The 21181-nt window shown below is 39.8% G+C and overlaps 1 protein-coding gene and 1 long non-coding RNA gene across 3 annotated transcripts in view; one reads left to right on the top strand and one right to left on the bottom strand.

Moving 5' to 3' along the window:
* Positions 1-338: 338 nt before the first annotated feature.
* LOC117529230 lies at positions 339-1610 on the bottom strand. Its single transcript, XR_004565952.1, has 2 exons — positions 564-1610; positions 339-450 (listed from the first exon to the last, which is right to left on the bottom strand). It is a non-coding gene; the product is annotated as an uncharacterized LOC117529230 (long non-coding RNA).
* lpar1 (lysophosphatidic acid receptor 1) overlaps positions 574-21181 on the top strand; it is a 99086-nt gene continuing 78478 nt past the window's right edge. For both annotated transcript variants that reach the window (XM_034191952.1, XM_034191951.1), the window contains exon 1: positions 574-701. The gene's annotated coding sequence lies outside the window, so the exon portion shown is untranslated. The remainder of the gene's footprint in view (positions 702-21181) is intronic.

The following is a 21181-nucleotide window of genomic DNA, read 5'->3' as shown; positions in this document are numbered from 1 at the left end:
AAACCCTAAAAACTGGCCTCACTGGTAAAGAACATGTTTCAGTATTTTCTCTCTCTTCCTGGCTGTCTTTATAACAACTTACTGAAAAAAAATGTGTTTCCAATTAAAAGATGGAAAAGTCTGAAGTGTGAACGCTGCAAGAAATACAGGAAAAAAAAATCTGTCAAACAGATGCAGACTGCACTCAGGAGACAATGAGGATGAAAATTGTCTCAGAAATGTTATATATAAAAAACCCTCAAAAACCAAAAAAGTCTTCATTTTTCGATCTAATCGTCTAAAATGTACATTTTCTCAAGAAAAACGTGAAAGCTTGACGCTGTAGAGAAAGGAATGACTTTTTGCAGTGTGTGACGTCACGGGCAGACCTCTCCTGCAGAGTGCGCGCGCGTGTCAGTCCGTCAGTGCCGCCGCGCCGCGCCGCGCACGCAGACAGCAGGGACGCTCCATCTGGGATTAAACAAAACAAAACACAACAGAAAAACACCGCAAATCGGCGGCACACTGCACGGAGCGGCGCGGAGTGCGGGTTTTTGTGTGCGGACGTAAGATGAAAGGTTTACCTGTGCCGGATCGGAACACACTGCTGCGCCTTTGACACTTTGGTCGCGCGCACTGGACGAATTTCAGGCACCAGAAGGATCAAAGTTAAAGTTTGGACTTCTCCAGACCGCGGTCCGGATCTTCACCCCGCTCTCTCTGTAAGTATGACCTCTTTCTTTCTTTCTCTCCTTCTCATAAGTCCGGCCAGATTTCCGTGCGCGCGTCTTTTTACGCGCGCTTGCGGTTTCATTTTTGCATAATAAATTTCTACCTGCTGCCACGTAGACGCTTTAGAACTTTGCATCGGTTCAGATAAAACCCGCTTTGATTGCATTAGCAGATGTGCGGATGCGCAGCGCGCATCGTCACGTCGGTGGGAATTTGCGCTCGGAACGTGCGCCTGGAGTGATGTTGCGCCAGAGCTGGATCCGCATCAAACTGGAACAGTTTTTGTGGAAGGGAGTGACCGCAAAAAAAAAAAAAAAAAAAAAAAGTTTAGGGGGGCTGGGAAACTTTGACGTCTGTGTTAACTTTGTGCGCTTTCACACTTTTTTTTTTGAAGAGAATTCCTAAAAGAAAACTGACTTCTCTTCTTCATCTCGGATTACTCCTGGTAAAAAACCAACACAAAAACAAAAAACAAACAAAAAGAACTAATGATGTGTGATGGAGATGAGGATGAGCAGACTTTGGTTCTTGTTGGAAATCTTCCCAAAGTCAGCACAGGAATCCCAGCAGGCTGCAGCAACCTGATCTGGGAACAACTAGAGCAGCACTCAAAGCAGACTTCTGCCAAAGCAGAGGAACCCTCCACTTTCACGATGTGGTTAATGCGCCTATTTCACTCTGGTTATCTGTCACATGATGCTGTTCAATGCAAACCTTTAGTCACCGCAGGAAAAAAGTTTATATTATTTTTGATCATTGTTAATGAGGGCATAAAGTGCAAAAAGAGTTTGTCAACAATGACAGGAAAAATGTAGCTGTGTGCATGTAGAAACAACACACAATATGTCGACCCGAAATTCCTCATTGGGGACTTCTGTGACACAGACATCCATACCTGCACTCTAAAACATTGCAGCCTCGTTTAGTTATGTTAACATAAAGAGCTCTTACAAGTTTCGGATGTTGAACTCAACTTGAGTTCAACATCCGAAACTGAGTTCTTTATGTTAAAGAGAGGCAGCAAGTGAACATAACTAAATGAGGCTGCAATGTTTTAGAGTGTGGACTCCTACTTTTGTGATGTATTAGCCTAATATTTGCAGTTTGACAGGATAAGACAGTGTTAGTGTTAAGGACTCATGTCACAAGTTAATGCTAGCTTTATGGCCTGATAGGATGAGCTAATGCTAGCTTTACAGGCTGACGTGATGAGCTATAATTGGCTTTATGGACTGCTGTGATGAGCTAGCTTCAGTGACAGAATAAGGTTAGACTAGTTTTATGAATTGGCGGGACAAGCTAACATTAGCTAGCTTCGATAACTGGCATGATGAGATTAGACTAGTTTTATGAATTGATGGGACAAACTAAGATTAGCTAGCTTCAATGACTGGCAGGATGAGGTTAGACTAGTTTTATGAATTGACAGGACAAACTAACATTAGTTAGCTTCAGTGACTGGCAGGATGAGGTTGGATGAATTTTCTGAGGTGACGGGACAAGTTAACATTTGTTAGCTTCAGTGACTGGCAGGATGAGATTAGACTAGTTTTATGAATTGACAGGACAAACTAACATTAGCTAGCTTCAATGACTGGCAGGATGAGGTTGGATGAATTTTCTGAGGTGACGGGACAAGTTAACATTTGTTAGCTTCGGTGACTGGCAGGATGAGGTTAGACTAGTTTTATGAATTGGCGGGACAAGCTGGCATTAGCTAGCTTCAATGACTCAATGACTGGTAGGATGAGATTAGACTAGTTTTATGAATTGATGGGACAAACTAAGATTAGCTAGCTTCAATGACTGGCAGGTTGAGGTAAGACGAATTTTCTGAGGTGATGGGACAAGCTAACATTAGTTAGCTTCAATGACTGGCAGGATGAGGTTAGACTAGTTTTATGAATTGGCAAGACAAGCTAACATTAGCTAGCTTTAATGACTGGCAGGATGAGATTAGACTAGTTTTATGAATTGATGGGACAAGCTAACATTAGCCAACTTCAATGACTGGCAGGATGAGGTTGACTAGTTTTATGAATTGACGGGACAAGCTAACATTAGCTATCTTTAATGACTGGCAGGATGAGATTAGACTAGTTTTATGAATTGATGGGACAAGCTAACATTAGCTATCTTTAATGACTGGCAGGATGAGATTAGACTAGTTTTATGAATTGATGGGACAAGCTAACATTAGCCAACTTCAATGACTGGCAGGATGAGGTTAGACTAGTTTTATGAATTGGCAAGACAAGCTAACATTAGCTAGCTTTAATGACTGGCAGGATGAGATTAGACTAGTTTTATGAATTGATGGGACAAGCTAACATTAGCCAACTTCAATGACTGGCAGGATGAGGTTGACTAGTTTTATGAATTGACGGGACAAGCTAACATTAGCTATCTTTAATGACTGGCAGGATGAGATTAGACTAGTTTTATGAATTGATGGGACAAGCTAACATTAGCTATCTTTAATGACTGGCAGGATGAGATTAGACTAGTTTTATGAATTGATGGGACAAGCTAACATTAGCCAACTTCAATGACTGGCAGGATGAGGTTGACTAGTTTTATGAATTGACGGGACAAGCTAACATTAGCTATCTTTAATGACTGGCAGGATGAGATTAGACTAGTTTTATGAATTGATGGGACAAGCTAACATTAGCCAACTTCAATGACTGGCAGGATGAGGTTGACTAGTTTTATGAATTGACGGGACAAGTTAACATTAGCTAGCTTCAATGACTGGCAGGATGAGGTTAGACTAGTTTTATGAATTGACAGGACAAACTAACATTAGCTAGCTTCAATGACTGGCAGGATGAGGTTGGATGAATTTTCTGAGGTGACGGGACAAGTTAACATTTGTTAGCTTCAGTGACTGGCAGGATGAGATTAGACTAGTTTTATGAATTGACAGGACAAACTAACATTAGCTAGCTTCAATGACTGGCAGGATGAGGTTGGATGAATTTTCTGAGGTGACGGGACAAGTTAACATTTGTTAGCTTCGGTGACTGGCAGGATGAGGTTAGACTAGTTTTATGAATTGGCGGGACAAGCTGGCATTAGCTAGCTTCAATGACTCAATGACTGGTAGGATGAGATTAGACTAGTTTTATGAATCGATGGGACAAACTAAGATTAGCTAGCTTCAATGACTGGCAGGTTGAGGTAAGACGAATTTTCTGAGGTGATGGGACAAGCTAACATTAGTTAGCTTCAATGACTGGCACGATGAGGTTAGACTAGTTTTATGAATTGGCAAGACAAGCTAACATTAGCTAGCTTTAATGACTGGCAGGATGAGATTAGACTAGTTTTATGAATTGATGGGACAAGCTAACATTAGCCAACTTCAATGACTGGCAGGATGAGGTTGACTAGTTTTATGAATTGACGGGACAAGCTAACATTAGCTATCTTTAATGAGTGGCAGGATGAGATTAGACTAGTTTTATGAATTGATGGGACAAGCTAACATTAGCCAACTTCAATGACTGGCAGGATGAGGTTGACTAGTTTTATGAATTGGCAAGACAAGCTAACATTAGCTAGCTTTAATGACTGGCAGGATGAGATTAGACTAGTTTTATGAATTGATGGGACAAGCTAACATTAGCTATCTTTAATGACTGGCAGGATGAGATTAGACTAGTTTTATGAATTGATGGGACAAGCTAACATTAGCCAACTTCAATGACTGGCAGGATGAGGTTGACTAGTTTTATGAATTGACGGGACAAGCTAACATTAGCTATCTTTAATGAGTGGCAGGATGAGATTAGACTAGTTTTATGAATTGATGGGACAAGCTAACATTAGCCAACTTCAATGACTGGCAGGATGAGGTTGACTAGTTTTATGAATTGACGGGACAAGTTAACATTAGCCAACTTCAATGACTGGCAGGATGAGGTTGAGTAGTTTTATGAATTGACGGGACAAGTTAACATTAGCTAGCTTCAATGACTGGCAGGATGAGGTTAGACTACGTAGTTTTCTGAATTGACGGGAGAAGCTAACATTAGCTTTATGTACTGACAGAGGAACTAACTTCAGTGATTTGACAGGATGAACTAACATTCACTTAACATGCTGACACCAGCTGTTTGACGCATCCAGAACTTTTAAATAATCTTCAGACATTGATCATACTGAAGTGATTGATTCAAATGACTGCTGAAAATGTTCAGTTAAACTTGATACGCTGCTCTGTACGCGTTGACTTTGAAGGCATCACAAATGGTTCATTTTCTCTTTGAATGCACATTGACGCCAAGCAGATATTTAAAACATTTTTCATGTGAATCAAATCTGCTTAAAGCCTGTTCAACTTTATTTCAGCCTCATTTTTAGTGTTCTACATTCACTGTTGTGTTTATGAATGAACTTTTCAAGAGAAAAAAAGATTTTCACCTTCTTGGAAAAATGTTTATGCAAAGTCTTAAAATTCCAGATTTGTGCTTTTATACAGAATTCAGCCCAAAATGTAATGAAATAATTTAATACGTTTGTCCAAACACACAGTTCCTCAGCGGTTCAAGATGAAAATCTGAACCCTGACATCACTTTGGGGTTCAGTGTCTTGCTCAAGGACTTTGGCACATAGGCCCAAGTAGTAAGGATTGATCCCCCCACCTCTCTGTTACCAAATCAGTAAACCAGGTGGGTTTTGAGTCACTAACCCCAGGGTTAGTAGAAAACCAGCTGAAATACCAGCTGAGCCCACTTCCCTTTATTATTATTATTATTATTATTATTATTACTATACATTTTTGTGCACTTAAGAGTTTCTCTTCTAGCTCAGACAAAAACTTTTCACCCAGTTTGACGACCGTGAATTGATTTGCATACAAAGCAAATTTTCATGTTACGCTTTGAGTAATCCTAATTTCATAAATACACATAACAGTGTCTAATTAAACTTCAAGTCAAGAGATGTTCGACAAATCAGCTACAGTAAAAATAAAAACAAACAAACAAACAAAAAACCCCACACTCGCCAAATTTCAAAAGTATTTTAATTGGAGCCAATATTTGATTTTTTTTTTATTATTATTATTTATTTCATTGCAACTTTACAATAATTTTTTAAACCAAACAAGTGTTTAAAAAAATCTAATTTTTGACTAGTAAACTTACCACCACCACCACCAAAAAAAAAAAAAATAAAATAATAATAATTTACGACAGATGGGTTAAAAGTGTAAAAGCTACAACCTAAGATAAGGATTCATTTTAGAAAAAATAATTACTTGGATGTTGTTGTTTATTGACTTTTCTGTTGAAGTAATCCTTTATGTACAGCCTTGATGTGGGTCCCAAGAAAATTTCACTTTTTTAGTGAAGGGATGTGATGGTCAGGTGGTTATTGTTGTGAAAGTGTAGTGACACGGACCCACAACAGGGGGCGTAAATGAACGGTCAAATATGAACACTTTACTGTTGTGAATGAGCACAACACAGAGGAATGTGAAATTTTACAGACAGTCAATCACTAGGGTGACGTGTGGGCAGGCTCGAGGATAGAAGACGTCTGTCCTGAGATGAACCGGCTGCACCAAAACTGGCGCAGTAGAGAACCGTCGTTTCAACTCCTTGAACGCGGCTTCGCACCGATCCGACCAGGTGAAGGGGACTTTTGGAGAGGTCAGGGCTGTCAGGGGGCTAACTACCTGACTGTAGCCCTTAATGAACCTCATATAGAAATTAGCGAAGCCGAGGAACTGTTGCAGCTTCCTATGGCTTGTAGGTTGGGGCCAATCTCTCACCGCCGCAACCTTGGCCGGATCAGGGGCGACGGAGTTAGAGGAGATGATAAACCCCAGGAAGGACAAAGAAGTGCGGTGAAACTCGCACTTCTCGCCCTTCACAAACGGTCGGTTCTCTAACAACCGCTGCAGGACCTGACGTACATACTGGACATGGGTCTCAGGATCTGGAGAAAAGATGAGAATATCGTCCAGATATACGAAGACGAATTGTCCCACAAGACGTCGTTAACCAAGGCTTGGAACGTCGCGGGGGCGTTGGTGAGGCCGAACGGCATGACTCAAAGTGACCTAACGGGGTGTTAAATGCCATCTTCCATTCGTCTCCCTTCCGGATCCGAACCAGGTGATATGCATTCCTAAGATCCACCTTAGTAAAGATTTATAGCAGTGAGTTTCTGACCAGAGGAGCCTCAGTTCGATTCTCCATTAGGCTGCAAAGTCACTCATGGCTTGGGCAAGGTCTATAATCCCCAAGTTATTCCCAGTGTGCCGAAGAGCACCTTGCGCGGTGGCATTCTGACATCGATGCTTGTGAGGTATCAATGTAAAGCCCTTTGACCATGAAATTACTGTATAAATTCAGACCATTTACCATCACTGTCAATGGGCGGAGCCACATAATAACTATACTTTAAATGTATAAATGGTTGTTAATATTTGTCCAAATTATTAGTTTATCAATTAAAATTCTAATGACACCCCAAAGATTTGTTGTATTAATTTCCCATTTAACATAAAGCTTTCCCATCCTTTTTTTTTTTTGATTGTGACACAACACTTGAGTAATTTGCATCACACCTAGCATCACAGATGCCAGATTTCCTTGGTAACCACAATCCATCTTGGCCATTAGAGGTTGTGTTTTGAAGCGATTACTGTAATACTGGTCTTGACATCATTCCATTAAATTTTAATGATGGTGAAAAATGCTGCATGAGTCCAGGAGGTGAGACCAAAGAGATGGAAGGTTCTGGTGAAAGGGTAACCCCTTCAGGAACCCCTTCTCTTCACAAGGACTGTTTTATGTTTCCCCCCATGAGCTGTGACCTCTGTCAAAGGAAAACCAGCCGTTGAATGTTGTAACTGCTGAAGGCCTCACTCCTCCACCGCCGTCTCTGTGGACCTGCATTCCACCCATTCCTGCTACCATGGTCGTGTAGGTACCACATAGTGTGTGCATAGGAGCTGTGGAACTCACACTGTGTACATGATCCTCTGGATTTTTAATCGAACCCAGAACTTCCAACAACCCCTGAGAAAGTTTCTAGTTAAATCCAGTTAATTCTTAAAACATCCAAACCAGAGTTTCCAAAGATCACAACTAAGTGTGCTTTTATTTTGAAATGCAACTCAAACATAGTTCAGCAATAACAGCATTTGCTTGTAATACCGTTATTTAAAGGTGAGGTGATCTTTCTGGTGAGAACGGGCTGTTTGCTTCCTCCACAGAGTGTCCCATTATGTTCAGGTTTACTTGGACACATGCTGTACCCACCCCACCCCCCCCACCCCGTGCCCCCCCTACATACTCACTATTTCCCAAGTAATAATAATAATTATTATAATAATTAATAATAAATAAGGATGATGTATATAACAGCAGTTAATCAAGAAAATAATTGTTAATTGATTATGAAAATAATCGTTAGTTGCAGTGTGTGTGCACAGAGGGCGATATAGAGTGCTCTCCAAAAGTATTGGAACACTAGGTATTTCACACATTTTAATTTGTTTATGCCATTTTAAATACAAAAAATAAAAATTTCTAAAATTATATTCCAAAAACTCAAACAGAAAGCAAATTTCTACAATTTGATATAAATAAATTAAAAATATAAAAACCAAGATGATGGGTTGCATAAGTAATGGAACGCTTTAGTATTATACCTATAAATAATCAGTTTAATTGCCGGTTTTCTTCAGCCAAGGATACATGAACATTTCGAAGTCACTGAATATGTCTTGGACTTTATTTACATCAATTATGAAGAAATACAAACAGTATGGCACTCTATGGTAAATCTGCATGGAGTAGACAGTTCTCAAAAACTGAGTGAGTGTGCAAGAAGTAGAAGAGTGAGGAAAGCCACCAAGACACCCAGAAGAAGTTTCAGGCTTCTGTGGTTGTGTTTGGAGAAACTGTTCATAGTGCATGTTTTGCATTTTGTATCACCAGTTATACAGCTTCATAATAAAGTGGTATAGAGGAGGATTTTCTTTCACCAAAACATCAGCTCTAGGCTTGCATCTCTAATGTACCTTCTGGCAAATTGTAGCTGAATTTTGAGGTCTTCTTTTTAATAAAATCCTCCTCTATACCTCTTAATCATGAAGCTACGTAACTGGGGATACAAAATGCAAAATATGCACTATGCAAAATTTCTCCAATCACAGCCAGAGAAGCCTATAACTTCTTCTGGCTTGTCTGGGTGTCTTGGTGGCTTTCCTCAGTCTTCAAAGGTTGTTTGAGAAATGTGAACTCTATTATAGTGTTGTCGCTATATATAATTGAACTAGCTGGGGTACCCGGCGCTGCCCGGGTTAACCTGTTTTAGACATAAGCCAAATGCCAATCATTTTAATCAAAACAATTGCCCAACATTTGTTTTTGTAATGCTGATGTCTTATGAATATAATAGTTAATGGGCTAAATTTTGTCCAGCAGAACTATAAGAGGTGGACTCCCCAAACTAAGTGGAAATATTTGGTTAAAAGACAAACACATCTGAAGTCCTTCATGGAGACTTTGTTTTGCAATCAAATTTATAACAAAATTACACACAAAAGGGAGGTAACAGTAAATGTAAATATCAATGAATCAAAACTGAGGTAGTGGTGTATTTCACTGTTTTTACACTGCAATTTTACAAACATAAAATGAATGTATTCAGACAGGAAGGCAAACTGGGTTGTACAGGACAGTCAGGTGCTTAACAGTTGAGAACATAAAGCAGCTGAAAGAAAGGGATTAAATAAACAGAGATGGCCAACACATACACAGGGCTGGAAATTTGAATCTGCCTGGTCATACCCACAGCCTCAGCCTAAGCATGTTGTTGTTTGGCTGAGTGTGCTGTAGCTGTGCTGTGCTGAGTGTGCTGTAGAAAGAGATTAAATGAATAGAGATGGCTAACACATATACAGGGCTGGAAATTTGAATCTGTCTGGTCATACCCACAGCCAGCTATTTTGGGGGTAATTTTCAGTTCAACTTTTAAAAAAAGGTACCAGTTTGTTCCCACGTCATGAGGATTGAGAATATGTATTGTTTTTAGGGCTACATATTATAGTTTGGGAGTTTATCCCGGACAGACAGAAAGACAGACAGAAGTGGCAGCATGAAAAGCACATGGTACAACACTGTATGGTCTTACATAAATGGCTATTTTGGGGGGTAATTTTCAGTTCAACTTTAAAAAATGGTACCAGTTTGTTCCCCATGTCATGATTCAGAATATATATAATTTTTAGGGCTACATATTATAGTTTGTGAGTTTATCGCACATGGTACAACACTGTATGGTCTTACATAAATGGCTATTTTGGGGGTAATTTTCAGTTCAACTTTTAAAAAAGGATTCAGAATATACAACCCCTGGCAATAATTCTGGAATCACCGGCCTCGGAGGATGTTCATTCAATTGTTTAATTTTGTAGAAAAAAAGCAGATCACAGACATGACACAAAACTAAAGTCATTTCAAATGGCAACTTTCTGGCTTTAAGAAACACTATAAGAAATCAAGAAAACAAATTGTGGCAGTCAGTAACGGTTACTTTTTTAGACCAAGCAGAGGGAAAAAAATATGGACTCACTCAATTCTGAGGAATAAATTATGGAATCACCCTGTAAGTTTTCATCCCCAAAACTAACACCTGCATCAAATCACATCTGCTCATTAGTCTGCATCTAAAAAGGAGTGATCACACCTTGGAGAGCTGTTGCACCAAGTGGACTGACATGTGAACAACCAACATCTTTTGCAACATTGCGTGATGATTTACCCTCTTTTAAGAGTTTGATAATCCTCTCCTTTGTTTCAATTGACATCTCTCGTGTTGGAGCCATGATTCATGTCAGTCCACTTGGTGCAACAGCTATCCAAGGTGTGATCACTCCTTTTTAGATGCAGACTAACAAGCAGATCTGATTTGATGCAGGTGTTAGTTTTGGGGATGAAAATTTACAGGGTGATTCCATAATTTTTTCCTCAGAATTGAGTGAGTCCATATTTTTTTTTCCCTCTGCTTGGTCTAAAAAAGTAACCGTTGCTCACTGCCACAATTTTTTTTCCTGATTTCTTATAGTGTTTCTTAAAGCCAGAAAGTTGCCATTTGAAATGACTTTAGTTTTGTGTCATGTCTGTGATCTGCTTTTTTTCTACAAAATTAAACAACTGAATGAACATCCTCTGAGGCCGGTGATTCCATAATTTTTGCCAGGGGTTGTATAGTTTGGGAGTTTATCCCGGACAGACAGACAGACGTAGCCCTTTATGTATATAGATTCACATTTCTAAACCAACTTTTGTGTTGATAGAAACATTTTAACAAACACAAGTGTGTCTTTTCACTAGATCTATGATGCATCCACATTGCAACAGTTTGAGCTACATTTGCATGAACTGCAGCAAAGAATGCCAGACGTTCTGCATTTGCAGCAATGAGAGGAACAGCCAGATGTGCAACTGCAGCTTACAAGTTGCAAGCGGGGTTCTGGCATGGGCACCAGTGTCAGCAGATTTGGCAGATTTCTCCCAGCCCATGTCGATTGTTGCTAGGACTTTAGGAAATGCTTTGGGTGCCTGCAGCAGATCTGACTCCTTTTGATATGAAGTTGTACAGCATTGCTTGTTGGTGGCAAAAGCTCTTGCCTCACTCCTTTCTTGAACAGACTGACCCTGGCACTGTCAGTGGTATTGCCAGAAGTGCCATAAACAACACATATGAACTTCTCAGCTTTTGTCCATGTTGCCAGGGTGGGAGGTTCCTGTACAAGGTTTACAAGAAGCACCTTGTGCTGACTGAATACTTTTAGAGCTGTCTTTTTATTGTGTCCAGCAAAGTAGGAAATCGAATTGCTTCCATTGAGTCCATGGAAGAGCAACAACAGCTTAACCTCTTCATCACTCGTGGCATTGGCTTGGATGACATCTTTGATTGGGATGTATTTTGACGTCTTTTAGTACCTTCCTTCATGAAGACAGTCTGGCCTCCCATCTGGCCTCCCATCTGCTGATAGTGTGCCATCAGCAGGAGTAGGACATGTGTCTCTGGCAGACACAACAATGACCCTGGTGTTGGAATTCACGCAATGAAGCACAAGCCGTGTATCAGCCTCTTCATGGCAAGCTTTCAGTGGTTCAAGGTTCACAGCATTGTTGTTTGACAGCACAGTTGTTTCATCCTGACAGCCACTAACAGCAACCATAACTTTGTCCTGTGGCGCCTGCTCAACCTAAGTTATTGCCAACAACCTACACAGGTCTGCCTTGTTCTTGGGTACTGACAGAAATCCATTCCAGTCAGTAGGAAGTGGAACTGTGGCGTGCACTACTCACCTTATTGCTTTGCCTTATTTTGCATCAGCAAACTTATGCAAAAATTTAATAAAAACAGGTAGCCATGTTCTTCTACACAAATTAGAGGCAAATGAGTAGAGATACAGCTTGCCAAATGATTTTTTTTAATTCAGCAGGTCAAAATACATGGCAGTAAAAGCTTAATTTTATTTTCAAGAGCAAATACATCAAATTTGTGGAAAATTTGATAAATTAGGTGGCCATGTTGTTTTATGCAAATTAAGGGTTAAAGGAGTGGAGATACAGCTTTCTAACATCAATTTTTGAATTTGGCAGGTGAAAATACAGGGAATACCTCCAGGCTAAAGTTTTGGCTTAAAAGTCGCCAATGTTGCACCCATGTGTAAATAGCACTGTGAGTGAAAGAGTGAGTGAAGGAAAGAAGGATCGAATGAACGAGTGTGTTAACATACAGAAATTCAGTTTTTAGACTTTGCATATTAGAGATGTGTGTTGGTAAGTGTGGAAATGCAAGAAAATTTTACGTGTGAGAAGGTGGACCAATGATTGAATGAAATGGTGAGTGAAGTTGTTAATTATATAAATTGTTAATTATGTAAATTGTAGAAAGGCCCAACCAGGGACAAGAGTTGTGAATTAGCTGTAGTTATAAACTCTTTGTGAATCACATCAGTTGCAAACACTGCTTGGTCTTTGTCTGATTGCATTGTCCCTCTCTAATAAGCAAGAGCCAATACAAACAAACTTGTGGAAAATGTGATAAAACGACCATGTTGTTTTTTGTAAATTAGGGTGTGAAAGAGTAAAGATGCAACTTGGCAAAAGCAAATTTTAATTCAGGAGGTCAAAATACAAAAGAATCCCTCTGCTGTCTGCTTTTAACAGAAAATGCCTTGGACAGTCTACTTTTCTGAAAATGGAATGTAACTATAATTTTAAAAAGTGCAGAAAAGACAGGTTAAAAATGGTTTAACATTTTGCATTGAATGATAACATTTGCCATATATATTGCACACTGCACACTTTGGATTATATTTCACATTAAGGAATGTATTTCACATGGAATTTATATTGCACATGGCAATGATTTATTTTATATATGTGTAGCCTCTTTTCATATTAAAATGATGAACAAATACTGTTTTTTTCATTAGGAACTGAAAATGTAAACACTCGTCTGTGTGTCCAGTAGCTGCCGAATAATCAACAAGCCTGTTCATGTGTGCATGTTCTGCAACAGAATGCCACAATATTTCAAAGTTCATCAGATGAGCCGCATCTACGCACAGACCACATGAGTGTTATTTCTGTGTAGAGGAAATACACGACATCAGCGTGGCATCAGTTACTGAGCCTGTGAAAATTTCATGATGGATGTTTATTTTAAATTTTTATGTTTCTAACAAACAACGATTTTGTGTGTGTCCCTCTCCTGTCCAGTCAGCACCTCAGAATTGAGCCAAACGTGGCACACACATACTTTGACAAAGGGGGAGTGACACAGGCTATTCAACACTTTAGTAACAGTAGTAGTAGTAGTTAAGGGGAGAGACACTTTTGTGCTACATTATCATTGGCAAGTGTGGTAAAAGGTGTAATGTCATACTTTTCTATCCTCTTTTTTTTTCTTTGAAAATTTATTTTTGCAAGAAGTAGTAGTAGTAGTAGTAGTAGTAGTAGAAGTACCTGTTCCTTAAAGGCCCAGGCACATGGCGATAGCTGAACAAAGGAAAAAAGTCACAAATCATCAAGAAAAAGTGGACAAATGTTCTGCACTTCTCCCATCACCGAAAACCCTGCCAGAGCGCATAAAAGAATGAAACAAATCCAAAACTAACAAAAGAAAAACGAACCAAATAGTGACCTAAACGCTTTTGAACAAAATCAAAACAAAACATTCATGATTACATGACTTGACAGCGTGTATGAGACAGAGCGCCAGCCTGTGATCATTTCTGCAGCCACCCTGCGCTCTCCACAGCACCTGCAGTCATGAGATCTGGTTGTCTTGACAACAGGTTTGCCTTGGCTAGAACATGGCTAAATAATTAAAGTACGAGGTCTATTAGAAAAGTATCCGACCTTATTATTTTTTTCAAAAACCATATGGATTTGAATCACGTGTCATTACATCAGACATGCTTGAACCCTCGTGGGCATGCAAGAGTTTTTTCACACCTGTCGGTTACGTCATTTGCCTGTGGGCAGTCTTTGAGTGAGGAGTCGCCCACCCTCTCGTCGATTTTTTTCATTGTTTAGGAATGGCTCAGAGACTGCTGCTTTGTTTGATCAAAATTTTTTCAAAACTGTAAGGCATAACTGAGTGGACACCATTCGATAAATCCAGCTAGTTTTCGGTAAAAATTTTAACAGCTGATGAGAGATTTTGGTCTGGTAGTGTCGCCGTAAGGACGGCCCACGGCGCCTGACGGCGATCTGCGCTTCGAGGCGGCAGCGTCTCGCCGTTTCAAGTTGAAAACTTCCACATTTCAGGCTCTGTTGACCCAGTAAGTCGTCAGAGAACAGAGAACTTTCAGAAGAAGTCGGCATGAGGAGTTTATTCGGACATTCCATTGTTAACGGACATTTTGTAATGAAAGAACGTGCGGGCAGAGTTGCATGTCGGGCCGGACCCGACCGCGGGGGGTCGCGACAGGAAAAACACCTCCGTTGGAAACCTTAACGGACAAGTTGGAACATGCCCAAGCTGTTAAACAATTTCTCAGTTACTCACTTGTTGAAAGCCATCAAAAGCCGCCTGAATTTTACAAATGGTTTTCAACACGGAGGTGTTTTTCCTGTCGCGGCGCACACAGATTCACCGAGTCACGGAAATGACTCGGCAAATTTGCGCGCACGTCTTTCATTACAAAATGTCCTTAAACAGTGGAATGTCTGCATAAACTCCTCATGCCGGCCTCTTCTGAATCTTCTCTGTTCTCTCACGACGTCCTGGGTCAACAGAGCCTTAAATTAGGATGATTTCAGCTTGAAACAGGCCGACGACGGCGCCTGGAAGCGCTGCACGACGTCCCGCTCCGTGGGAAGTCCTTACAGCGACAGAAACACCCCATAATCTCTCATCAGCCGTTAAACTTTTCACCGAAAACCAGCTGAATTTCTCAAATAGTGTCCACTCGGATATTCCTCACAGGTCCAGAAAAAATTTTGATAAAGCAACGCGCGCCATCTCGAGCAGCGTGTGAAACAAAGGAATTCAGCCGAGAGGGCGGGACCACATCTCACTCAAGGCCTGCCCACAGGGAAATGACGTCACCGACACGCGTGAAAAAACTCACGCATGCGCACGAGGGTTCAAGCATGATTGGTGTAATCACATGTCAATCAAATCCATATAGTTTTTTTTTTTTTTTTATAAAACTGCCGGTTAGTTTTATAAGATACCTCGTAGTTGATAAAACGTTCTTGCCGCTATTGTTTGTGTGTGAAAATGTTGCTTTTCGTTCCATACATGTACAAGTCACATTCAGTTCATCTGAGCTTTAGTTATTGATCCGTTCAGATATTGTCAGTTTTCGTGCAAGATGTCAGACTTGGGAGGTTGGACAAAGTTGGAAGATAACCAAATGGAACGCTGACGGTACGGGAATTACGCAAATGATGAGGAACTGTGAAGACAGAAAGCAAAACGGAATACGGACGAATTGAAGTTGTCCTCTGGATTTGTTCACATTTTTCAACAGTTTGAAAATTCTGATGAAGCACCAGCTACAGGAAAGAAGCTGGACGATGGTTAACCACTGCCCCAGAAAGTCAGCGTAAGTCCAGATTTCTTGTTTTGTTGTGGCTTCGGTGTCCTTCATTAGTGCTGTGTGACCGGGGCTTAAGACAGCTTTAGTTGCACCCTAACAGCTGTCTGGAATCCGGGATAGGTGGGAGGTGATAGCTTTGTTGGCGAAGATGAATTTTTCATTTCAGTCTCTGAATCAAAGTATTCACAGTGCTTCACTTTCTCTATATTTTATGTTACAGCCTTATTACAGAATGATTGAATGATTTTTTTCCTCAAAATTCTACACTCAATAGCACATAATGACAATGTGATGTTTTTTGAAAGATTTTTGCAAATTTATTAAAAAAAATTAAGAAATCACGTACGTAAGTATTCACAGCCTTTGCCATGATCATCCTTGAGATGTTTCTACAGCTTAATTGGAGTCCACCTGGGGTAAATTCAGTTGATTGGACATGATTTGGAAAGACACACACCTGTCTACGTATAAGGTCCCACAGTTGACAGTGCATGTCAGAGCATAAACCAAGCAAGAAGTCAATGGAATTGCCTGTAGACCTCTGAGACAGGATTGTCTCAAGGCACAAATCTGGGGAAGGGTACAGAAACATTTCTGCTGCTTTGAAGGTCCCAATGAGCACAGTGGCCTCAATCATTCATAAATGGAAGACTCCTCCTAGAGCTGGCTGCCTGTCTAAACTGAGTGATTGGGAGAGAAGGGCCTTAGTCAGGGATGTGACCAAGAACCCAATGGTCACTCTGTCAGAGCTCCAGCATCCCTCTATGGAGAGAGAAGAACCTTCCAGATGGACAACCATCTCTGCAGCAATCCACCAATCAGGACTGTATGGTAGAGTTCCCAGATGGAAGCCACTCTTTAGTAAAAGGCACATGGCAGCCCACCTGGGTTTTACCAGAAGGCACCTGAAGGACTCTCAGACCATGAGAAACAAAATTCTCTGGTCTGATCAGACAAAGATTGAACTCTCTGGTGTGAATGGCAGGTGTCATGTTTGGAGGAAACCTGGTACCATCCTTACAGTGAAGCATGGTGGTGGCAGCATCATGCTGTGGGGATGTTTTTCAGCAGCAGGAACTGGGAGACTAGTCAGGATTGACGGAAAATGAATGCAGCAATGTACAGAGACATCCTGGATGAAAACCTGCTCCAGAGCGCTCTTGACCTCAGACTTTGAGGGACTGCTCATCGTTCAGCAGGACAATGACCCTAAAAACACAGCCAAGATATCAAAGGAGTGGCTTCAGGACAACTCTGTGAATGTCCTCGAGTGGCCCAGCCAGAGCCCAGACCTGAATCCGACTGAACATCTGTGGAGAGATCTGAAAATGGCTGTGCAATGACGCTCCCCATCCAACCTGATGGAGCTTAAGAGGTGCTGCAAAGAGGAATGGGCAAACTGCCCAAAGATGGGTGCTCCAAGCTTGTGGCATCATATTCAAGAAGACTTGAGGCTGGAATTGCTGCCAAAGGTACATCAACAAAGTACTGGGCAAAGAGCGTGAATACTAATATACATGTGATTTCTTAGGGTTTTTTTTATTATTATTTTTAATAAATTAGCAAAATAAAAAAAAACAACTTTTTAAATGTTTTTTATGGGGTGTTGTGTGTAAATTTTTGAAAGGAAAAATGGATTAACACGAATATTACTGCTTTCATCTTGCTGTGCTACTTAGAACTAACATCTGACAGATTGTCTTGACTGAAAATCCGACAGTCATCGGACGAGTTGTTGATCTTCAAGTCATTTTTTTTCACCTCCATGATGCTTTGGAAAGAGAGAATTAAATGTTTAGGTTGGACTGTTTAAAACACTTCATCACTGCTATGGTGGAAGTTGGGCCAAGCCTCTTGATCTATGACATCAGTGCAGAGACTCGAAAGTACCCAAACAAGTGTCAGGTGTTCGTCAGGCTTAGTGGGCGGAGCTGTGATTACTTTCCACTCTTTGTTTCTTAGCTGTCGTCTGTTTATATATATATATTTTTTTAAATTCTTATCGTTAACGACTGAGGAATGTTTCAGTTTAGCAGTGCATGGTGATGGACAGTGGTGGGTAAAGGTTTTTGGCACCCCAGGCATTTTGGGTAAATGCTTTGTTATCTCAAAATTAGTCTGACTTCTTGTTTATTCTTCAGGCCATTTTCACCACGAGTGAGTTTTTGTGAACACTGCAGCGCTGATGCAATCCCACATTTCTTCCAAAATGATGTCATCGGTCTCCAAGAGTCTGATTTTATTAGGCGAAGGCTGAACACACCCAGCGTGTGCACACGACCACTGGATGGTGGACATATATGCAATAGAGCCTTCACCCATGACGTCATATTACCCATGAGCCTTTGTATGACCTGTTTCCTGAAGGGACGGCCATACACACAGAACAGCAATCAAATGCAAATAACAGCAAAGAAATGCTCATGTTGAGGTCTGGTATTGAGAAAGAATTATGTGGAGTAGATCTCTGTTCAAACACATTTCCTACGGGATACACCGGGATACAGTGAATTATCTTGTTCACAAACACAACTGCCTGTGATGGTAACATCATGAACATTCCAAAATATCAACATGAACTTGTGTATCATCTGCAAATCAATTTATACTCCACATAAAAACTCTTGTAACTTGACAGAAGTCACTTGGCTCAGTTAGTGCTGATACTAACCTAGCCAGTTAGTATGCAGACTAACTTACTAACAATTAAAAGTGGCTACTTTAAGTTTCCAATTAGTACTAGCACTGAGCCTTATGTAAGAACCGCTTGTATAGATGTTGTATTTGTTCATGTGTCTCATTTAACAGGACTTAACCAAATTCACAAATTATATTGTATTTTCAAGTTTGTTTTACTTTTTGCATGGTCTAGACTACAGCCCGATCAATATATCGGCCGGCCGATTATCGGCCGATATAAGCCCTTTTCAAAGTACTCACTATCGGCTGAAATTTTGCCGATATAACACCGATAATTTCTCAGAAACAGAACAGTTACTGAAATAATGTCAGCAATGTAAAATGTCCTTGCACCGTTTGTCCAGTAGATGGAGCTCTGACTCCATTCAACTGAGAGCTGCTTACACCCCTGCTTAAATGTGTTCATCACCACCCCCGTAGTTCGCTGTCACACTGCACTGATTGGCTGACAAAAGCATACAAGTAAGTTTATAAGGATGTTGTTTGTAATAACTTTGCGATTACATTCACCCCACATTTCTCCCGTTTCAGTTCAACTCAGTTTGATTAACTCAGTTTATGTAGTAATGTGTCAAACAGTGGTGGGCACACTTCCGATAATCCGATAACAGATAATTATCGAAGATAATGTTTTTATTATCGGATTATCTTTTTAGATAACTTTAAAAACCATTATCGGACCAATTATCTTCCGATTAATTTTTGTCTGGTAACTTTTAGACCGATAAAGTAAACAAAGCTGAACAGCGACAAGCATTTTTAAAATTTAAAATCAGTTCAGCACCTACCTGTTAAAAGTTTTGTAACAGATGGACAGTTATACCCTCTGCTAACAGAAGAGAGCTGCTTCTATGAAAAGCATCTCTATCCTCTGTAGACAAAGGCGAAATGGCCCAAAAAAAAAAAAATACCTTTAACACCATACCAATATGCTGGCAATATCACCTAAGTCATCCAGAGGCATACATTTTTTAACTTATGGTTCAAATTTTAACCAAACTAATTTTGGACAGATTATTTAAAATTACTGTCATGTCTGAAGTTTTATAAAGTGAAAATATCAGATATATGTTTTCGTTTTAAAGTAATGTGCTATTTTTTATGGTTTTGTGAGCACATGCTGTGTCCAGCAGTGCATTATGGGTAGGATGATGTAATCTCAGTACGATCACGACAGGACAATTGCATTTCAGACACTCTGTTCAGGCTCCACGGACAACAGCATTAAACTCTAGTGCCTAAAACTCTCGTGAATATATTCTCTGGGTTTATAGACGTTATTGTATTTGTGTTTGTTAAATTCCACGCATTTTAAATGTAGCAGACAGGGATTATCTGGAATTTTGTTTTCAAGGCCTCTACTGCCATCTACTGGCCAGTAGTGTTCATGGCAGTATTCGCCCTAAGTACTAAGCATCTGTGCACCAAATCAACTTTTTGGCTTTGCAAATGGCTTTTTTTTTTTTTTAACAAATGAAGTTTAAAAAAAAAAAACAACAGCAAAAATAAATAAATAAATAAATAACATTACAAGACAGCTCTGCGGTGTTTGCACAGGCACAGTGCGAGCGTTTAGATGCTTGTAGCTCTTCAGCAGCAGGATACCCTCACGACGGCCGACCAGAATAATATCAAACAGGTTTGATTTTCATTGGACCATACGATCGGCGATCAGGAGGTGGTCCTGAGATGTTAAACGCAGCTTGTTACTCCATGTACACTACACGATGCAGGACGCACGATTAATCTGAAACTCGGTCCAACAAATTCCTGCATGAAAAATCATCTTGCACAGTGTAAAGCACGTTTTACAACATCATAAAATGTGCGCACATTCTCTGCACATGCAAAACATTTTGCGATGACACTTCCAGGGCTCCGTAAAAATGCCTATTTTTACAAATAAAAACAATTGAATATTTTACAAAAGCACATTATCTGTAAACACCAACACACGACAGACATTACATTAACGTGTTGGTTTACATAATGAATGACTGAACCATTCAGTGTTTAGCAGAGGCACTTTTACCCAGAATCCTTTGCGATCTGTCTGTGTTTGTTACAAAACCTCAGAATTAGTGCATTATTCAACATTAAAAGATATATGCTATATTTTAACTTTGTACAAATGACAGAATTGACATTAATGGAGTTATTCTATCGGTATTAATGTTATTTATAAATCAAAACCATAAATGAATGAATGAATGAATGAATGAATGAATGAAAACTGTTTATTTCGAACATTTGATACAACAACAATTACAAGATAGATCAGTGAAGACAACAACAAAAAAGTTCCTACTGTGTACCCAACATGTCCGAAAAGGGGTAGGGTGAAGCATCAGCTTATTTTTCCCTACCCCTTCTTCCCCACAACCAGTGATACCCTTTGCCACATATACACATAGATTCCTACACACCTAAACCGATAATATATATATATATATATGTATATATATATATATATATATATATATATATATATATATATATATATATATATATATATATATATATATATATACACACAAACATAAATATACACCTACACATACCTACTTACATACAAAATACTATATATTTACAAGCCGAAGCAAAAAACAAAAACACCCTAACCCTCATTACCCTTCCTCCCTATACCTAGAAAAAAACCATATTTTTGT

This window comes from Thalassophryne amazonica, chromosome 17, assembly GCF_902500255.1.
Source record: "Thalassophryne amazonica chromosome 17, fThaAma1.1, whole genome shotgun sequence".
Lineage (NCBI taxonomy): Eukaryota > Metazoa > Chordata > Actinopteri > Batrachoidiformes > Batrachoididae > Thalassophryne > Thalassophryne amazonica.
Note: the sequence above shows the minus strand (reverse complement) of the source record. Positions and strands in the feature narration are given on the sequence as shown.